Source organism: Callospermophilus lateralis, chromosome 15 (assembly GCF_048772815.1).
Source record: "Callospermophilus lateralis isolate mCalLat2 chromosome 15, mCalLat2.hap1, whole genome shotgun sequence".
Taxonomy (NCBI): Eukaryota; Metazoa; Chordata; class Mammalia; order Rodentia; family Sciuridae; genus Callospermophilus; species Callospermophilus lateralis.
In genome coordinates this window covers 18,162,254-18,182,113 of record NC_135319.1, presented here as the reverse complement: position 1 = coordinate 18,182,113, position 19,860 = coordinate 18,162,254, and the positions used below count along the sequence as shown (strand labels likewise).

Genomic DNA, 19,860 nt, shown 5'->3' with positions numbered 1-19,860 from the left:
GCAACTCAGGAGGCTGGGGCAGGAGATCACAAGTTTAAGGCCAGCTTCAAAAATTTAGCAAAGCCCTATGCGACTTAATAAAACCCTATCTCAAACAAACAATTAAATGAAAAAGGGCTAGGGATGTAGCTCAGTGGTGAAGTACCCTGGGTTCAATCTCTTAAAAAAAAAAAAAAGAAAGAAAGAAAGAAAGAAAAAGAATACAGCATTAGTCCTGTAACCATTAAAGAAGCTGAATTCATAATTTAAAAGATTCCAAGATTTGGGGATATATAGCTTACCTAGGACACACATGGCCCTGAATTTATGATATACAATAGCCAAGTTATGGAACCTGCTGACAGATAAATGGATAAAGAAAATGTGGCAAGTATACAGAATGGAGTTCTATTCATCCATAAAGAACAAAATTATGTCATTGTCAGGAAAACAGATGGAACTAGAGAACATCATGCTAAGTACAATAAGTCAAATTCAGAAAGTCAAAGGTTGTATATTTTCTCACATATGTAAAAGTTAAAAAAAAAAAAAGAAAAGGGCTTCATGGAAATAGAAGAGACCCAGGAGAGTAATAAAAGACCAGGGAAAGGAGGAAGGAAGGGAGAAGGGAGGTACAGGAAGTGAAACAGACAAAATTATGGTATGTGTATGTATGAGTCTATCACAATGAATCCTAGTAGATGTAAAATTATAGTGTACCATTTAAAAAGTAATTTTTTAAAAGCATGTAGAACAATAAAAAATTTAAAAAGCTTCCAAAAATCTCCAGACCTAGATTCACTGAGGAATCTACCAAATATTTAAAAAAGAATTAACACCAATTAGACATTCTTTTCCAGGAAACAGAAGAGGAAGGACATTTTACAGCTCATTTTATGACACTAGTTATAACCTAATACCAAATCAAAGTGCACCAAAGAAGAAAGCTACAGATCAATAATTCTCAAAAACTTTGGAGAAAAATCTAAGCCAGGCATAGTAGCACATGAGGATAATCCTGGTTACTTACAAGGTTGAGGCAAAGAATCTCATCTACTTAGCCTTGGACTAAAGTCTGGGCTACTTAGTGAGACCCTATCTTAAAATCTAAAAAGAGTTTTGGAACTTAGCTAAGTGGCAGAACACTTGTCTAGGATGCATGAAACCCTGGGTTCAACTTCCAGCACTGCCAAAATAAATAAATAAATAAATAGAATTTATACACACCAGGTGCATTGGTCAAGCCTGTAATCCTAGAGGCTTTGGAGGCTGAGACAAGAGGATCACAAGTTCAAAGCCAGCCTCAGCTATGGTGAGGCGCTAAGCAACTCGGTGAGACCCTGTCTCTAAATAAAATACAAAACAGGACTGGGAAAGTGGTTCAGTGGCTGAGTGCCCCTGAGTTCAGTATTTTTGGTACCCTCCCCCTGCACCCCCCCCCCACAAAAAAAAGAATTTATACAGAAAAGGCTGTAACAAATATTCACTGATTAAATTCAACAATATAAGAGTTATACATCATGACCAAGAGGGATTTATTCCTAATGGTAAGAATGGTTTTACATTTGAAAAACCAAAAATGTAATCTATCATGTAAACAGGAAGATGGAGAAAAATCATAGGATCATATCAGATGCATAAAAAGTATGTGACAGGGGCTGGGGATGTGGCTCAAGCGGTAGCGCGCTCGCCTGGCATGTTGCGGCCCAGGTTCGATCCTCAACACCACATACAAACAAAGATGTTGTGTCCGCCGAAAACTGAAAATTAAATATTAAAAATTCTCTCTCTCTCTCTCACTCTCTCTTAAAAAAAAAAGGAAAGAAAAAAATAAAAATAAAAAAAGTATGTGACAAAAATTCAACACCCAAACATCCAGTTAGTTAGAAACAGTATACAAAAGAGTTAATGTACCAAGCCTGAGACTGACATCCTTAGAAAAGCCTGTTTGTGTGGTTGGCCTCTGGCTGGTCCCTAGGAACTTAGATTTGGGATGAGGTCCCACAATTCACTAAGAATAGTTCGATGTGCCTGAACTGTTTTGAAAATAATGATGTAGGCTGATGACCCACTTCCTACAGGGAATCTGGAATTTCAGTACATGCTTGTCAGAACATCTTAAACACAGAATCTAACAAGTTTTCCTGATAGACAATACTTTACATGTATTGTCACAATTTGATGGTGACAGAATTAAGAGTATTCTGTGCTATGTCACACGGTGAGTATTCATGAAATCTTGTCCATTTTCCTCTAATCTTTGCCCCATGTGCTTATTGTCTTTTTCTGATTTTGCTTTGTGTCATTGCACTGTAATAAACCTTAGACATGAGTATGACTATGGTGAGTGGTCTAAGTCTATCAAGCAAGTCTCCAAACTTGGGGGTGGTCATGGAGTTGCCTGACACAGAAGAAAATTACCTCAGTCTGATAAAGACAACATATAAATATAATCATCACATTTAAATGATTAAAGACTAAGTGTTTTTCCCCTAAGATTAGAAACAAAGTTTCCCAGAAGTTGACTTTTTTCTTTTTTTTTAAGCACAAACGAGCCTGGGGCACCTTTATTACACTATTATGGGCTAAAGGAGCCCAGGGCATAAACTCATGTTTAAGAATTGGTTCTTTATCAAACAATGTTAAGGAAAAGAAATACACCTATGTCAGCCTCAATCCTTTGGTCATTACAAAGCAAGAGAAACAAAGTTATATATAAACTGGCAGTTCAAGGAACATCTCTGTTCTGTGCTTTCTCTTCCCTCTCTTCTCCAGAGGTGGAAGAAGCAAGTCCTCAGGAGATGTTGCTGGTATAGCTGGTTGATAGAGGTTTTTCACTTTTATTTTCCATAAAAGCAAGAATGAATGGAAACTAGTGGGAATGTCCCCTTCCCCAGTTGGGACAATGGACGGGTTGGAGGTGAAGAGTCTCCATTCACTTGGAAGATGCATGGTATGGAGGCCATGGGGAAGGGTGAGTTTGCCAAGTGGGTACGTTCACTGCTGACCTCGTGCACACACACAGGTTGTGACTCTTGCAGGCAGCATGGTTTCTGATCCTTCCTTAGGATGCAGCAGTCTTTTAAAAAAAATATTGTATTATAATAATAATAATATGAATTTCTCTCTCTTTTTTTTTGTTTTCTCCATTTCTTTTAGGGATTAGGGTAGGAGGGGGAGAGGAAGAAAAAGTGTCATTCATCTGTTAGGTCCTGAACAAAGAGAACTTCTGTATGGCTGAGTCCCGCCTCCTGCAGTGTAGGAGGGGTGGGCCATTCCTCTGAAGGAACACGGGGCAGTACCCGCCTGGGAAAATTGGCTTCAATCTGAAACTTTTCAGGGCTTTCCTTCAAGGAGAATAAGAAGTCGTGGATTACTGTTAGAGACTGTGAAAAGTGGAATCGTCTCTCTACTCGAGAATCATTGGGTAATTTGAAAATTATCTTGACACTGTCAGGGTCATCTGGGGGAGGCTCAGGAGGCAGGCACTCCAACTTCCTTTCCTTTTCCTCCTGTAAGTCCTGTCGCCTTCTCTCTTCTGCCAGCTTCTGCTGTTGCACCTCCTCCTCCTTCCGCCGCTTCCGCTCCCGTTCCTCCCTTGTCTTCCTTTCTTTCTCCTGGTCAGCCCTGAGAGAGGCCAGGTAGGCCTCATCCTGCTGTGGTCGCAGCACCTGGGTCTGGTTCCTTTCCTCGCTTTCTGAGCGTTCTGACACAGGCAGGTCTGGTTTGCGTCCCTGATAAATGTCAGCTGGTGAATGGGGTCATCGGGTTGAACGAGGCCCTCTAACCGTCCACCACAGTCGCTCTCGGATCCTTCAACGTGATCATGGCCAGGAACGGAGAGGTCTTCTCTCTGCGTCCCTCAGGCTTGCTTGTAGAACATGCCCAGAAGAGCATTCTCGTATTTATTAGTGAAATAACTTCGGGTGCACAGAGAGCATTGCGACAGAACTCATCGGAGTCCTGGTGGTCACCTCCATGAAGATAAACCGAAAGAAAGCGAGGCTCCCGCTTGGCATCATCAAGTGCCTGGCTGTACGTTCCCTGGTAGAAGACAGGGTGTGCCCTCCCATATTTCTCTTCAAAAGAGCGCATAAATGAAACAAGGTCCCCAACGGGGTCAGTGACCCGGCTGCGAGGGTCAGGCCGTATGAAACCAAGAGCAAACCTAAATATATCAAGTATCGTATGACAGGTAAACCGGCATGGAAGCATCATCAAGCAGCCCCCTTGGTTGTGGTCAGCAGTATTAACCTGTAGGGGTCGGGATGGAGGTGGGTTGAAGACACTCGGTACACCCTCTTGCTCGTTCAGCCTGTCTTGCGCAGCAGCCTCTGTGCTCCAGTTATGCTGTTCCAAAGTATGGCGACATTGACCCATGGATTCTATGCCAGTCAGATCCTTTGTTGGAAAGGTAGAAGGACACGGTCTTCAATGATCTTTCCTTTTCAGCTGAGCCAGGTGACACATGCCTGTAATCCAGGTACTCAGGAGGCTGAGGCAGGAGGACCGAAGGTTTGAGGCTAGCCCAGGCAACTTAGCGAAACCCTGAAACTGCAGCAGCTTCTCTGTCTGCTCCTGGGTTAGATCCCGTTCCTCAGGCGCCGCCATTTTGCCGCCGCCTCTACGCTCCTCCAGAAGTTGACTTTTTATCAAATGTTTTTTTCTGCATTTGATATGATCATGATTTTTCTCTACTTTCCTGTTTATAATGTACCCTAAAATTATTGCTTTTCAAATGTTTAACCATCTTTACAAAGAGGAGTTAAGTCTCCCTTGGTCATGATATATAACTCATTTATACAGTGTTGAACTGAATTCTCATCATTCATTCAGCAAGGTCTCAGTTCTAGTCAGCACAGGGAGGAAGAAAAAAAGGTGTAAAGTATAAAGAAAGGAAGAAAATTATCCCTGTTTGCAGATGACCATAGGGCTACCTACAAAATTCCCAAGAATCTACCACAACATCACTCCCACCACTGGTGAGTTCAGAAAACTCACAGGTAGGAGAAATCAAATTTCTATAAACTAACAATAAACATGGAGAGACAAAACTTTAAAAACACATACGATTTATAACCACTCCAAAGAAAATCAGATTCTTAGGTACATACTTAATGAAATATGTACAGGATATATATGCTCAAAAGGGCAAATGCTGAAGATATCAAAGATTTAATAAATGGAACAATGCATCATGTTCATTGTTTGGAAGACTCAACATACTCAATATATCAACTATATATATCTATAGGCTTTATATAATTCCTATCAAAATCCACTGAGGCAAACATATTCTATAAATTACAGGGAAAAAGCAAACACCCTAACTAGAATACCTAAAATAACCCTGGCAAAGAATAAAGTGAGAAAAATCATTCTACCTGATATTAAAGATATATATACATAGGGGCTGGGGATGTAGCTCAAGCAGTAATGTGCTCACCTGGCACGTGCGGGGCACTGTGTTCGATCCTCAGCACCACATACAAATAAAATATTTTATGTCCATCGAAAAAATAAATATTAAAAAATTCTCTCTTTAAAAAAAACATACACACACACACACACACATATATATATATATATATATATATATATATATACACATACATACACATACACACACACACACACACAGCTTGGGACATTGTAGTATTAGAAAAATAAGAAAAAGATGAGTTGAACAGAGAATAAAGAAAGTCACATATAAATTTGATTCTTTTAAACAAAAGTACAAAATTTAATAGAGTGAGGACAGCATTTTTAACAAATAGTACAGGATTGGACTTTGACCTAAATCCCATGCTTTATATAAAAATTAACTTAAAACATCCAGGCAAAGTAGAGTATATACTGTAATCTCAGCTACTCTGGAAGCTGAAGCAGGAGGACTGCAAATTCAAGGTCAGCTTCTGCAATTAAGCAAAACCCTGTCTCAAAATTAAAAAACAAACATGTATTGTCACAATTTGATGGTGACAGAATTAAGGGATATAGCTCACTGGTACAGTACCCATGGATTCAATCTCCGTACCATCACTCTCTCTCTCTCACACACACACATACACACACACACACACACACACACTTAAACAGTGTATTGTGGACTTAAAAAAAAAAACACCAAAAGCACAATATACAAAAGAAAAAGAAAATTAACAAAATGGATTTTGTAAAAATGAAAGAAAAACTTTTCACTCCACAAAAGACAATTCAGAGAATGAAAAGAAAAGCTGGAAAACTGTATTTGTAAACCACATATCTGACAAAGGACTAGTATCCATATGTATAAAAAGAATTGGGGTTGGGGATATAACCCAGTTGGTAAAGTGCTTGCCTCACATGCACAAGGCACTCAGTTCAATCCCCAGCACCACTAAAAAAACTCAACAGTGAAAAACAATCTAATTTTAAAATGGGCAAAAGGAAGAAAAGGACATTTCACCTATGAAAATAGAGATGCCTGCCAGGTGCTATGGCACATGCTTGTTATCCCAGTGGCTCAAGGAGGCTGAGGCAGGAGGATTGTGAGTTTAAAGCCAGCCTCAGCAACAGTGAAGTGCTAAGCAACTCAGTGAGACCGTCTCTAAATAAATTACAAAATAGGGCTGGGGATGTGATTCAGTGTTGAGTGCCCCTGAGTTCCTCTGGTACCAGAAAAAAAAAGAAAAAGAAAATAGAGATGGCAAATAACATGTTAAGACATTAACATTAATCATCAGGAAAGAAGTTCAAATTAAAATGACAATGATATATCGCTATTCACCTATCAAAATGGAAAAAAAAATAAATGGCAAACCAAATGGTGAGAATGTTGAGAACTTGGTCATTCATACATTATTGGTGGGGAAAGTAAAATGGTGTGGCCATTCTGGAAAGGCCTGGCAGGTTTTTTTTTTTTTTTTTTGGTAGGGGAGATTGGTACTGGAAATTGAACCAATTATTTTGAGACAGGGTCTCACTAAGTTGCTTTGGACTGCACTTAGTTGCTAAGACTGGCGTTAAACTTGCAATACTCCTGCCTCAGTCTCTTGAGTTGCTGGGATTACACGTATATGCCACCATGCTCAGCAAGTCTGGCAGTTTCTTTAACATGCAAATACCACACCACCATGCCAGTTGCCCTCTTAGATATTTCTCTCAAGAGAAATGAAAACTTGTTTTCTCCCAAGTATCTATACACAAATGTTCCTAACAGTTTTATTCATAAACCAGAATCAGCCTAACACCAGAATCAGCCCAGATCACTTCAACAGGTAAAACAAAACTGTGGTACATCTATATCATGAAATAATATTCAGCAATAATAAAAATAAATTATTGATAAATAAAAAACGTGAATGAATAAAACTCCAAATAATTATGCCGACTGGGGAGAAAAGAGTTTGAAAAGTTTATGATTTCATTATTATAACATTTTTAAGTGATAAAATTTGAAAAATGGAGAATACATTGCTAGATGCCAGACATTAGAAAGGTTTGAGGAGGATGAAAAAGGGAGAATCATTGTGATGATGGAACTGTTCTGATTCTTGACTGTGGTGGGAGATATATTAACCTTCAATAATGATAAAATTATGTAGGACTTAATGTTCATCTGCTACATAAATGCATACAAAAATGGGGAAATATGAATATTACTAGTGAATTGTATCATCAATCCTGACTAATATGTACTACAGTTTTGCAAGATTTTGCCACTGGGGAAAACTGACTAAAGAGTACAAAGAATCTCTGTGTATTATTTCTTACAACTGTATCTTATAATCTACAATTATCCCAATAAAAATTCTGACTAATATAAAACATTACACAGATAATAAATATGGGACAACTTATACATTTCATATTCATATTAAAGATTATGAAATATATCAAAGTTATTAAACAAATATGTTATTTCCTATTATAAAGTTGGGTTCTAGTTGGTAAACCTAACACAAATTTTTAAGGATGATTTTAGAAGTATAAATCTTTCACAGCATACTTGCAAAAGAAAAGGCTTCTTCATACTTTTCGATATTAGAGATTATTAAACTCATTGATGCCTTTTTAAAAATTTCTATTTCAGGGCTGAGGATGTAGCTCAGTGGTAAAGCACTTGCCAAGCATATTTGAGGCCCTGTATTCAATCCCCAGGACCACTATCAAAAAAAAAAATCTATTTCACAGTACATCGATATTTAATAATAAAATTTTAAATCCACAAATATCATACAGATACAGTTCCATTCAGTATAAACTTTAGTTGCTGCCCTACATCTTCAAAACATTAATAAAGTTTGCAAATATTAATTGTTCTTCAATGTCACTTTTAGGCAGAAGATTTCTCATATTTATTGATTGCTGGACTCCCCCTCTGAATTTTTCTGCTATGCAATGAGTCCAAGAAGAAGAGAAAGACTTCTGAGCCTTCAGGATGTTCACAGGGCTTCTTGTTTCTTTGTTTAATGAAGTTAGGATACTGGTGAAAGATTTCATTATAGTCAGAAGGTTGCTTCCAAGTCTGTGTTCTCAGATGTGTTGTGAGAGTTAACTTCTAGTAGGTTTTCCCACATTCATTACATTCATAGGGTTTTCCTCCAGTATGTTCTCTGACATACCATGAGGGATACTTATAGAAGAAAGTTTTCTCACTTTCACTACATTCATAGGGTTTCTCCCCTGTATGAATTCTCTGATATATTATAAGGGATGACTTGTAGTAGAATGTTTTCTCACATTCACTACACAAGTTCAAAGCCAGCTTCAGCAACAAATAGCAAGGCGCTAAGCAACTCAGTGAGACTCTGTCTCTAAATAAAATACAAAAGGGCTGGGGACATGGCTCAGTTATTGAGTGCCCCTGAGTTCAATCCCTGGTACCACCCCACAAAAAACCAAAAACAGAATGTCAGAAAGCCTTCAGCGACAGGGCAACTCTCACAGTACATCAGAGAATGCACACTGGGGAGAAACCCCATGAGCATAAGGAATGTGGAAAAACCTTCTCCCAGAAGCCAAACTTCCTCAGTCAACAGAGGACTTACACAGGAGAGAAACCCTATGAAAGTAATGAATGTGGAAAATACTTCTCTGTGAAGTCAAAACTCAGACAACATCATTGAACTCACCCAGGGGAGAAACACTGCATGTGATCCTCCTGCCTCAGCCTCCCAAGCCACCAGGATTACAGGCATGCACCACTGCACCCAGCTTCTGACATTATTTACACTCATAGGGCTTCTCTCCTGTGTGTGTTCTCTGATATACTGCAAGTCCTGACCTATATCCAAGTTTTCCCACATTCACTGCATTCATAGGGTTTCTCCCCTCTGTGTATCATCTGATGTAGGATGAAAGAGGATTTATGGATGAAGATTTTTCTTCATTCGCTACATTCATAAATGAGTTTACTCCCAGTATCTGTTTTCTGATATATATAGTAAGTTTTGGATTACTGCAAAATGCACTAGAATGCTGATTGATTCTACAGGCCTTTTTTCTATATGTGTTTCTTGATGCCAAGTGTAATTTAGCTTCTTGCTTCCCCGTCTCCATTATAGTCAAAGCTTTCTCTCCCTTATAAATTTGCTGAGTATGAATGAGCAGTGTCTTCTTCCTGATACTATTCTTCTTCCTGATACTATTCACCATTATTAAATTCATAGTATTTCTTTCCTATGGTAACTCTACAGTGTTTACTTGGGGTTAAACTCTTCCCAACACACCTCCTCCCACAATCAAATTCACAGAGATTCTCCCTTGTTTGAGTTCTTCAGTGGGCAATGTATGTTTGTCTATCAGGGCTTTTACATGTTCATTATATCCACAGGGCTTCTCTCATAAGCACACTCTATTATAAATAATGAAGGCCTCCTCCACATGGAAAGGTTTCCTACATTCAATACAATCAAATATTGTAAAATATTGCTAATAATATAGAACAATAAGATAAGGATAGTCTTTATCTGAAGCCAAGAGCTTTACATATGTGCATATGTCCAATCTCATCCTTCTCTTTTCTATTCTACATACCACTAGCAAATAAATTTCAGAAATTACCAGTTTCCACATGTTCAAAGGAAAATACTATTTCCTGCACTATAATTATATTCTGGCTGGAATTCATAAGGAGTACTAATGTCCAAAGTAACAACACACTCAGGTTGTTACCTGTCTCTTTACATGCCTCTTCTAATTTATCTAATAATTATGAAAAAAGTATTCCTCCTGTCTATTTTCTACCCTGCGTAACTAAAGTAAAAAAGAAAATTCAAATTCTCAAATCTCACCTATGCCAAATGAAATCTAAAAAAAAAAAAAAAAAAAACCAGCTAGGGATGTAGCTCACTGGTACAGTACAGCACTGCTTAATATGCAGAGGACCCAGGTTAAATACCTAGTACAAAAAAAAAAAAAAGAAAAAAAAACACAAAGAAACTACAAATTAAGTATCTCCATATTTCTTTCATATCTTCATCAAAATGGATGCAATAAACCAGGAGCAGTGGCGTGCACCTATAATACCAGCAGCTAGGGAGGCTGAGGTAGGAGGATTGCAAGTTCAAAGCCAACCTCAGCAACTTAGCAAGGCCCTAAGCAACTTAGTGAGACTCTGTCTCTAAATAAAATACAAAAGGGCTGGGGATGTGGCTTAGTAGTTAAGCACCCCTGGGTTCAATCCCTTGTACTAAAAAAAAAAAAAAAAAAAAAAGCAATATTTCAGGTAATCCAATAAGAAAGCTGAAGAATAATATAATAGCAGTAATTTATTTCTCTATTTCATTATCATTCTAAGCAATTTCATTAATCTTTCATGTTCATACTGTTTTGGTCCATTTCATTTTACCATAGTGGGACATAACTGATGAATAATGTTAAAATAACTCTACAGTGATAAAACAGCAAAACCTTTCAAACTTAGGAAAAAACAGATCATTATAGCCTCTATAATGTTTCTTAGATTTATAAATGGAACCAATTCACCCATATGGTTAATTATAAACAGACTTTTATTCAATTAATAAATGTAAGTAAATATTCTCTGTCATTCAAATTAAATTTTTGATAATTTATAATTACAAAAAATGATGAGGGCTGTGGATGTAGCTCAGTGGTAGAGAGTTTGCCTAGCATGTATAAGGTCCTGGGTTCATTTCCCTAGTACCACCAAAAAAATTAAGAAAAATTACAAAAGGCATGAAATATCAATGCTTACAAATAGTGAGAAATGCACTGAACACAAATTCAAGAGGTAAAACTGGGCTGGGCATGGGAGAACATGCCTGTAATCCCAGCTATTTGGGAGCTTAGGCAGGAGGATTACAAATTCAAGGCCAGCCTGGGCAATTTAGTGAGATCCTGTCTCAAAATAAAATCTGAAAAAAGTGCTGGGGATGTAACTCACTGATAGAATGTTTTCATGCATGTGCCCTGGATTCAATCCCTAGTACTAAAGAAAAAGAAAACATCTTGGGACTGGGGTTGTAGTTCAGTGGTAAAGTTCTTGCCTAGCATGTATGAAGCACCAAGTTCAGTTCTCAGCACCGCATACAAATGAATTAATTAAGTAAAGGTCCATTGACAACTAAAAAAAATATTTAAAAAACACCTAAATATGGGTCAATGGAACCCTTATAATATACTATATCAAAAGTTAATTCCCTGTTTTGTTTAGTATTCTATTAGTATCATTTCATATTCATATTTCATATTCATATTCTTTCATATTCCTAAATTTCCTATCCATATTTTGTGTGATTCTCAAACACCACAGAAGTAGATTTTTAAAAATCCAAACTAATAACATCTGTATTTTAACAAGAGGGTTTAAGTCCCTTTGAATGTACAGTAAACAATAAAACATGTCAATTAGTTTCCTTTTTCTTAAAATCTGTATATGTGTATGTGGGTGTGGGTATATGTGTGTGTGTTGCTGGGGATGGAACCGAGGTCCCTGTACATTCTAGGCAAGTGCTCTGTACTAAACTACAAGATAAAAACCTTTGATAAACCTCAACCCAATATAAAAATCTTTGAGATTGTGCTTATTATTCTTTCCTTGTACTCAATCCAGTCTAACAGAAAATTCTGTTTTGGCTCTGACTTCCAAATATATTCCTAGCCCAACCATGTCACTTGACTTTCAGGATTTCTAAAGTAGTATAACTTACTGCTATCCTTTGCACTGACTATTGCCAAATGCCTGCCCTCCCTGATTTTACCAAGCCTCTTCCCCACCCCTCAGTCAGCATTCCACCATACAGCTGCCAGAGATATATATACATGGAGAGTATGTGCTCCTTTGCTCAAAATTTATGGTTATGGTTTGGATCTGGGATGCTCCCCAAAATAAATTCATTTGTTAGAAAATGAAACAATGTCCGGAAGTGAAATGAGTAGATCATAAGGGCTGTGGATTCACCTCATCAGTAGATTCACTCTGATGATCATTTGAATGGACTACTGGGTGGCAAGTGTAGGCAGGTGAGGCATTGCTGGAGAAATTAGGTCATTGGGATGTGCCCCTAGAGACTATATCAGTCCCTGGCCCCTTCTTGTCTCTGTCTCTATGCTTTCTGGCTGCCATAAGTTTAGCAACTTTCCTCTGCCACACACTTGCACCATGATGTTCTGTCTCACCTAAAGCCCAGAGAAATGGAGTTGGCTAAGCATAAATTGAACCCTCTGAAAATGTGAGCCAAAATAAACTTTTACTTCTCTAAGAACATCAGGCATTGGTCACAGCCAAGAAAAGGTATGAACACACCTACCAATGGCTCTGTCTGAACTAGAATAAAATGAGCTTACAATGACCAATAAAGCCCAACACAGTCTGGTCCTATATCTCTCTCTGACAACATCTCTGATGTGATCCCTGTTACCCTCAGATTCCTATATAGAGTATCTCTCTGCTGTCCTATATAGTCACCACTCTGGCCTCAAGGTTCATAGCACAAAGCATATCATCTAGTCAGAATGTTCAGAATCCACTGCCTTACTTCATTCAAATTTGCGTTCACTATTATACTGACTTCAAAGAAGCCATTGCCTGATCACACTTTCTTAAACAGTGCACCACATCTCATTCTTTTTAACCACTAGAGTCATTATACTGTTACCTCCAGCATATAAATACAATTTACTGAATAAGTAACTAATATATGATGAAAAGACAAGAGCAGAAATTGACACAGAAAGAGTAGGCAGATATGTAAGGATTGAATTTTTGGAAGAAAACAAAGCCCATTTAGTTGTTATCTGCCAGTGTGATGTATATACATCTGAGGCATTCATGCAAATTACCCTATCATTTCCAAAATTCTAGTAACTCTAAAAAAATATTCTTGAAAATTTTCAAGGTAATGTAAATGCATTCCTGGATCCAGTTACTCAATATTTATTGTTTCCTATATATTCACTAACTCGCCCAGGTGACTCTGGTTTGGGGATTCATTCTCTAACATCCATGGCTCCTCTCCTTGCTCCAATTTGAAATAACCTCTGGTTTGGTAACACAATACCCTATAAATGGCAGTAACACAAGTCATACTCCAGATAATGTGAGGTTTGGGACCTTAAAATAAAAAGTGTGCCTGCACAAAAATAAGTCCACTGGGCTGGGCATGGTGGTACATGCCTATAATTCTAGTGGCTCAGGATCATGAGTTCAAAGCCAGCCTCAACAAAAGTGAGGCGCTAAGCAACTCAGAAAGACCCTGTCTCTAAATAAAATACAAAATAGGGCTGGTAATATGGCTCAGTGAGTGGTTGAGTGCCCCTGAGTTCAATCCACAGTACCGCGCCCTGCCAAAAAAAAAAAAAAAAATAGGACCTCTTAAACATGTAAGAGAGAACAGAACACAGATATTCTTTATGGTGTCCCAAAGGGATCAGTCAACTTTGATACCTATATCCCATGCCTTCATATTGTTTAGAAAAAACGTGTAATTGGCAACATATCGAAATCTCTGGGACACTATGAAAGCAGTACTAAGAGGAAAATTCATTTCATGGAGTTCATTCCTTAAAAGAAGGAAAAGCCAACAAATAAATGACCTCACACTACACCTCGAAGCCTTAGAAAAAGAAGAACAAATCAGCAGCAAATACAGTAGAAGGCAAGAAATAATTAAAATCAGAGCTGAAATCATTGGAATTGAAACAAAAGAAACAATCGAAAAAATTGACAAAACTAAAAGTTGGTTCTTTGAAAAAATAAATAAGATTGATAGACCACACTAGCCACACTAACAAAGAGAAGAAGAGAGAGAAACCAAATTACTAGCTTACGGGATGAAAAAGGCAACATCACAACAGATAATTCAGAAATACAAAAGATAATTAGAAATTATTTTGAAACCCTATACTCTAATAAAATAGAAGATAGTGAAGGCATCGATAAATTCCTTAAGACATATGAGCTACCCAGATTGAGTCAGGATGATATAAACAACCTAAACAGACCAATATCATGTGAGGAAACAGAAGAAGCCATCAAAAGACTACCAACCAACATCATGGGAACAAATTTTTCCTCCTCACACTTCAGATAGAGCCCTAATATCCAGAGTATACAAAGAACTCAAAAAAATAGACAATAAGATAACAAATAACCCAATCAACAAATGGGCCAAGGACCTGAACAGACACTTCTCAGAGGAGGACATACAATCAATCAACAAGTACATGAAAAAATGTTCACCACCTCTAGCAGTCAGAGAAATGCAAATCAAAACCACCCTAAGATACCATCTCACTCCAGTAAGATTGGCAGCCATTAGGAAGTCAAACAACAACAAGTGCTGGTGAGGATGTGGGGAAAAGGGTACTCTTGTACATTGCTGGTGGGACTGCAAATTGGTGCGGCCAATTTGGAAAGCAGTATGGAGATTCCTGGGAAAGCTGGGAATGGAACCACCATTTGACCCAGCTATTGCCCTTCTCGGACTATTCCCTGAAGACCTTAAAAGAGCATACTACAGGGATACTGCCACATTGATGTTCATAGCAGCACAATTCACAATAGCTAGACTGTGGAACCAACCCAGATGCCCTTCAATAGATGAATGGATAAAAAAAATGTGGCATTTATACACCATGGAGTATTATGCAGCACTAAGAAATGACAAAATCATGGAATTTGCAGGGAAATGGATGGCACTAGAGCAGATTATGCTTAGTGAAGCTAGCCAATCCTTAAAAAACAAATACCAAATGTCTTCTTTGATATAATGAGAGCAACTAAAAACAGAGCAGGGAGGAAGAGCAGGAAGAAAAGATTAACATTAAACAGAGACATGAGGTGGGAGGGAAAGGGAGAGAAAAGGGAAACTGCATGGAAATGGAGGGAGACCCTCATTGCTATACAAAATTACATATAAGAGGTTGTGAAGGAAATGGGAAAATAAACAAGGAGAGAAATGAATTACAGTAGATGGGGTAGAGAGAGATGATGGGAGGGGAAGGGAGGGGGGATAGTAGAGGATAGGAAAGGTAGCAGAATACAACAGTTACTAATAGGGCATTATGTAAAATTGTGGATGTGTAACCGATGTGATTCTGCAATCTGTATTTGGGGTAAAAATGGGAGTTCATAACCCACTTGAATCTAATGTATGAAATATGATATGTCAAGAGCTTTGTAATGTTTTGAACAACCAATAAAAAAAAATTAAAAAAAAAAAAAAAGACTACCAACCAAGAAAAGCCCAGGACCGGGCAGATATACAGCAGAGTTTTACAAGAACTTTAAAGAAGAACGAATACCAATACTCTACAATCTATTTCAGGAGATAGAAAAAGAGGGAGAACTTCCAAATTCATTCTATGAGGCCAATATTACCCTGATTCCCAAACCAGATAAAGACACCTCAAAGAAAGAAAACTACAGACCAATATCCCTAATGAATTTAGATGCAAAAATCCTCAATAAAATTCTGGCAAATTGGATACAAAAACATATCAAAAAGATCGTGCACCACGATCAAGTAGGATTCATCCCTGGGATGCAAGGCTGGTTCAATATATGGAAATCAATAAATGTAATTCACCACATCAATAGACTTAAAGAAAAGAACCATATGATCATCTCGATAGATGCTGAAAAAGCATTCAACAAAATACAGCATCCCTTTATGTTCAAAACTCTGGAAAAATTAGAAAAATTAGGGATATCAGGAAATTACCTCAAAATGGTAAAAGCTATATACGCTAAGCCTCAGGCCAGCATCATTCTAAATGGAGAAAAATTGAAGGCATTCCCTTTAAAATCTGGAACAAGACAGGGATGCCCTCTCTCACCACTTCTATTCAACATAGTTCTTGAAACACTAGCCAGAGCAATTAGACGAAAGAAATTAAAGGCATAAATATAGGAAAAGAAGAACTTAAATTACCACTATTTGCCAATGACATGATCCTATACCTAGCAGACCCAAAAAATTCAACCAAGAAACTTCTAGAACTAGTAAATGAATTCAGCAAAGTGTCAGGATATAAAATCAATACCAATAAATCAAAGGCATTCCTGTATATCAGTGACAAATTCTCTGAAATGGAAATGAGGACAACTACTCCATTCACAATATCCTCAAAAAAAATTAAAATATCTGGGAATCAACTTAACAAAAGAGGTGAAAGAGCTATACAATGAAAACTACAGAACCCTGAAGAAAGAAATAGAAGAAGACCTTAGAAGATGGAAGGATTTACCTTGCTCATGGATTGGTAGAATTAATATTATTAAGATGGCCATACTACCAAAAGCACTTTACAGATTCAATGCAATTCCCATCAAAATCCCAATGACATTCCTTGCAGAAATAGAGAAAGCAATCATGAAATTCATTTGGAAAAACAAGAGACCCAGAATAGCTAAAGTAATTCTAAGCAGGAAGAGTGAAACTGGTGGTATCGCAATTCCAGATTTTAAACTATACTACAGAGCAATAGTAACAAAAACAGCATGGTACTGGCACCAAAACAGGCTGGTAGACCAATGGTACAAAATAGAGGACACAGAGACAAATTCACAAAATTACAATTACCTTATATTAGACAAAGGTGCTAAAACCATGCAGAAAGGATAGCATCTTCAACAAATGGTACTGGGAGAACTGGAAATCCATATGCAACAAAATGAAATTGAATCCCTTTCTCTCGCCATGCACAAAAGTCAACTCAAAATGGATCAAGGAGCTAGGAATCAGACCAGAGACTCTGCATCTAATAGAAGATAAAGTTGGCCCTAATTTTCATCACGTGGGGGCAGGCCCCAAATTTCTTAATAAGACACCTATAGCACAAGAGTTAAAACCAAGAATCAACAAATGGGACGAATTCAAACTAAAAAGTTTTTTCTCAGCAAGAGAAATAATATGTGAGGTGAATAGGGAGCCTACATCCTGGGAACAAATTTTTACCCCTCAAACATCAGACAGAGCTCTAATCTCTAGATTAGAACTCAAAAAGTTAAACAACAAAATCTCTAGATTAGAACTCAAAAAGTTAAACAACAAAAAAAGCAAATAACCCAATCAACAAATGGGCCAAGAACTTGAACAGAAACTTCTCAGAAGAGGATATACAATCAATCAACAAATACATGAAAAAATGCTCACCATGGCGGGGGGGAGGGGGAAGGTACACTCATACATTGCTGGTGGGACTGCAAATTGGTGCAGCCAATTTGGAAAGCAGTATGGAGATTTCTTGGAAAGCTGGGAATGGAACCACCATTTGACCCAGCTATTCCCCTTCTCGGACTATACCCAAAAGACCTAAGAAGAGCATACTACAGGGACACAGCCACATCAATGTTTATAGCAGCATAATTCAAAATAGCTAAAATGTGGAACCAACCTAGATGCCCTTCAATAGATGAATGGATTAAAAAAATGTGGCATTTATACACAATGGAATATTACTCAGCACTAAAAAATAATAAAATCATGGCATTTGCAGGCAAATGGATGGCATTAGAGCAGATTATGCTAAGTGAAGTTAGCCAGTCCCTAAAAAACAAATGCCAAATGTCTTCTCTGATATAAGGGGGGTGACTCAAAATGGGATAGGGAGGAAGAGCATGAGAAGAAGACTACCACTACATAGGGAAGAGAGGTGGGAGAGAAAAAGAGGGAGAAGGGGAGTTACACAGAAGATGGAAGGAGAACCTCATTGTTATACAGAATATATATATGATATTGTAATGAGAAAAATTTTTAAAAAGTGTGTCACATTAGAATGGATAGAGAGAAAGGATGGGAGAGGAGGGGAGGAGCAGGGAAGATAGGAAGGGCAGCAGAATAGAATAGACTATGATTGATGTATGTACATTTCATGTATGTATATGTCAAAATACATTCTGCTATCATGTATGACTAAAAAAAATAAATAAAAATTTTTAAAAAACATGTAATTGGCAGGTAAAAAAGAAATAAATTCCATTTGGAGGTACAAGTTACACATTCCTTACCCACTGAGACAGGGTGGCTGTAGTTCTCCAGCATCACATCCCTGTACAAGGTCGTCTGAGAGGGCCCAGGTGCTGCCACTCCTCCTGGGAGAAGCCCACAGCCCCATCCCTAAATGACCCTGACCCCTAGAACCTAGAAAGCTACTGTAGAAAGAACACAGATGTTCTTTCTACAGTAGCCAGAACTGCACAACATGAAATGCTTGGGATCTAACACCTTGTCACATTCACTGTAAAGTTTTCACATCCACCATAAAGTTTTCACTGTAAATCTTCAACTATAAAGTCGAAAAATAAAACAAATTATAACATAAATACCTATACTAAGTATTACAGTAGCAATATTGTAAGTTTCTGAGAGATAAACAGTCACAAAGAGAAAAGTTAAAGCTAAACTTCATTGAGGAGTGAATTTTTAAGTCTTGACACATAAATCATATTTTCTTCATAGATATGAGTCAACTACATAAGCAAAGGCAATCAGGCATAAGGGCTGAAATATATAAAGTTAGCCAGGTGTGGTAGCACACGCCTGTAATCCCAGCAGCTCGGGAGGGTGAGGCAGGAGGATTGTGAGTTCAAAGTCAGCTCAGCAACTTCACGAGGCCCTACGCAACTCAGCAAGACCCTATCTCTAAATAAAACATAAAAAAGAGGCTGGGGATGTGGCTCAGTGGTTAAGCACCCCTGGGTTTGATCACCAGTACAAAAAAAAAAAAACTATTAAGTTAAAGCCCCATATAATCAGAAACAAGATTATAATTGGAAACATATTCCTACCACATGGAGGTTCCAAAATATTTGACCATCTACCCTTTAATTAAAGTCTGAGCACTCAAGCCAGGTACAACGGTGTGCACCTATATACTGTACCTATAATCCCAGCCACTGGGGAGGCTGGGGTGGGAGAATTCTGGGTTCAAGGACAGTTTAGGCAACACAGCAAGACATGATCTCAAAAAAGAAAAAGTTGAGCTTTCAACTAGCATAGCTATTTATTTATTCATCTATTTTTTTTTTTTTTTTGGTACTGAGGATTTAAACCAGGGGCACTTTACCACTAAACTACATCCCCAGCCCTTTTTATTTTTGATTTTGAGACAGGATCTCACTAGATTGCTTGACTTGCAATCCTCCTACCTCCTGAGTTGCCAAGATTTCAGGCATGCACCATGTAGTATAGCTATTTATACATATATGTCTATGCAATCTCTTTTTTCTACAAATACAAAATGCATAATTCCTTTCCATATTTCAAAAGCTTTCCTTGGGCACTCACATAGTAGTGTTTTCAAAGTATATTCCCAGATCAACAACAGCAATATCACCTGTAAACCTGTTAGAAATGTAAACTCCCAGGCCTCATCCCAGATCTTCTGTAGTAGTCAGCTCTCAAGACCCCAATGACTTTCATCACCTGT

The 19,860-nt window shown here is 37.8% G+C and overlaps 1 long non-coding RNA gene and 1 pseudogene across 1 annotated transcript in view; both read right to left on the bottom strand.

Annotated features, from left to right (window-relative positions):
* The window catches only part of LOC143380937 (uncharacterized), a 63,302-nt gene that overhangs the window by 32,017 nt on the left and 11,425 nt on the right, over window positions 1-19,860 (bottom strand). The window lies entirely within an intron of this gene.
* Window positions 3,174-4,590, bottom strand: LOC143381449 (FAS-associated factor 2-like; annotated as a pseudogene).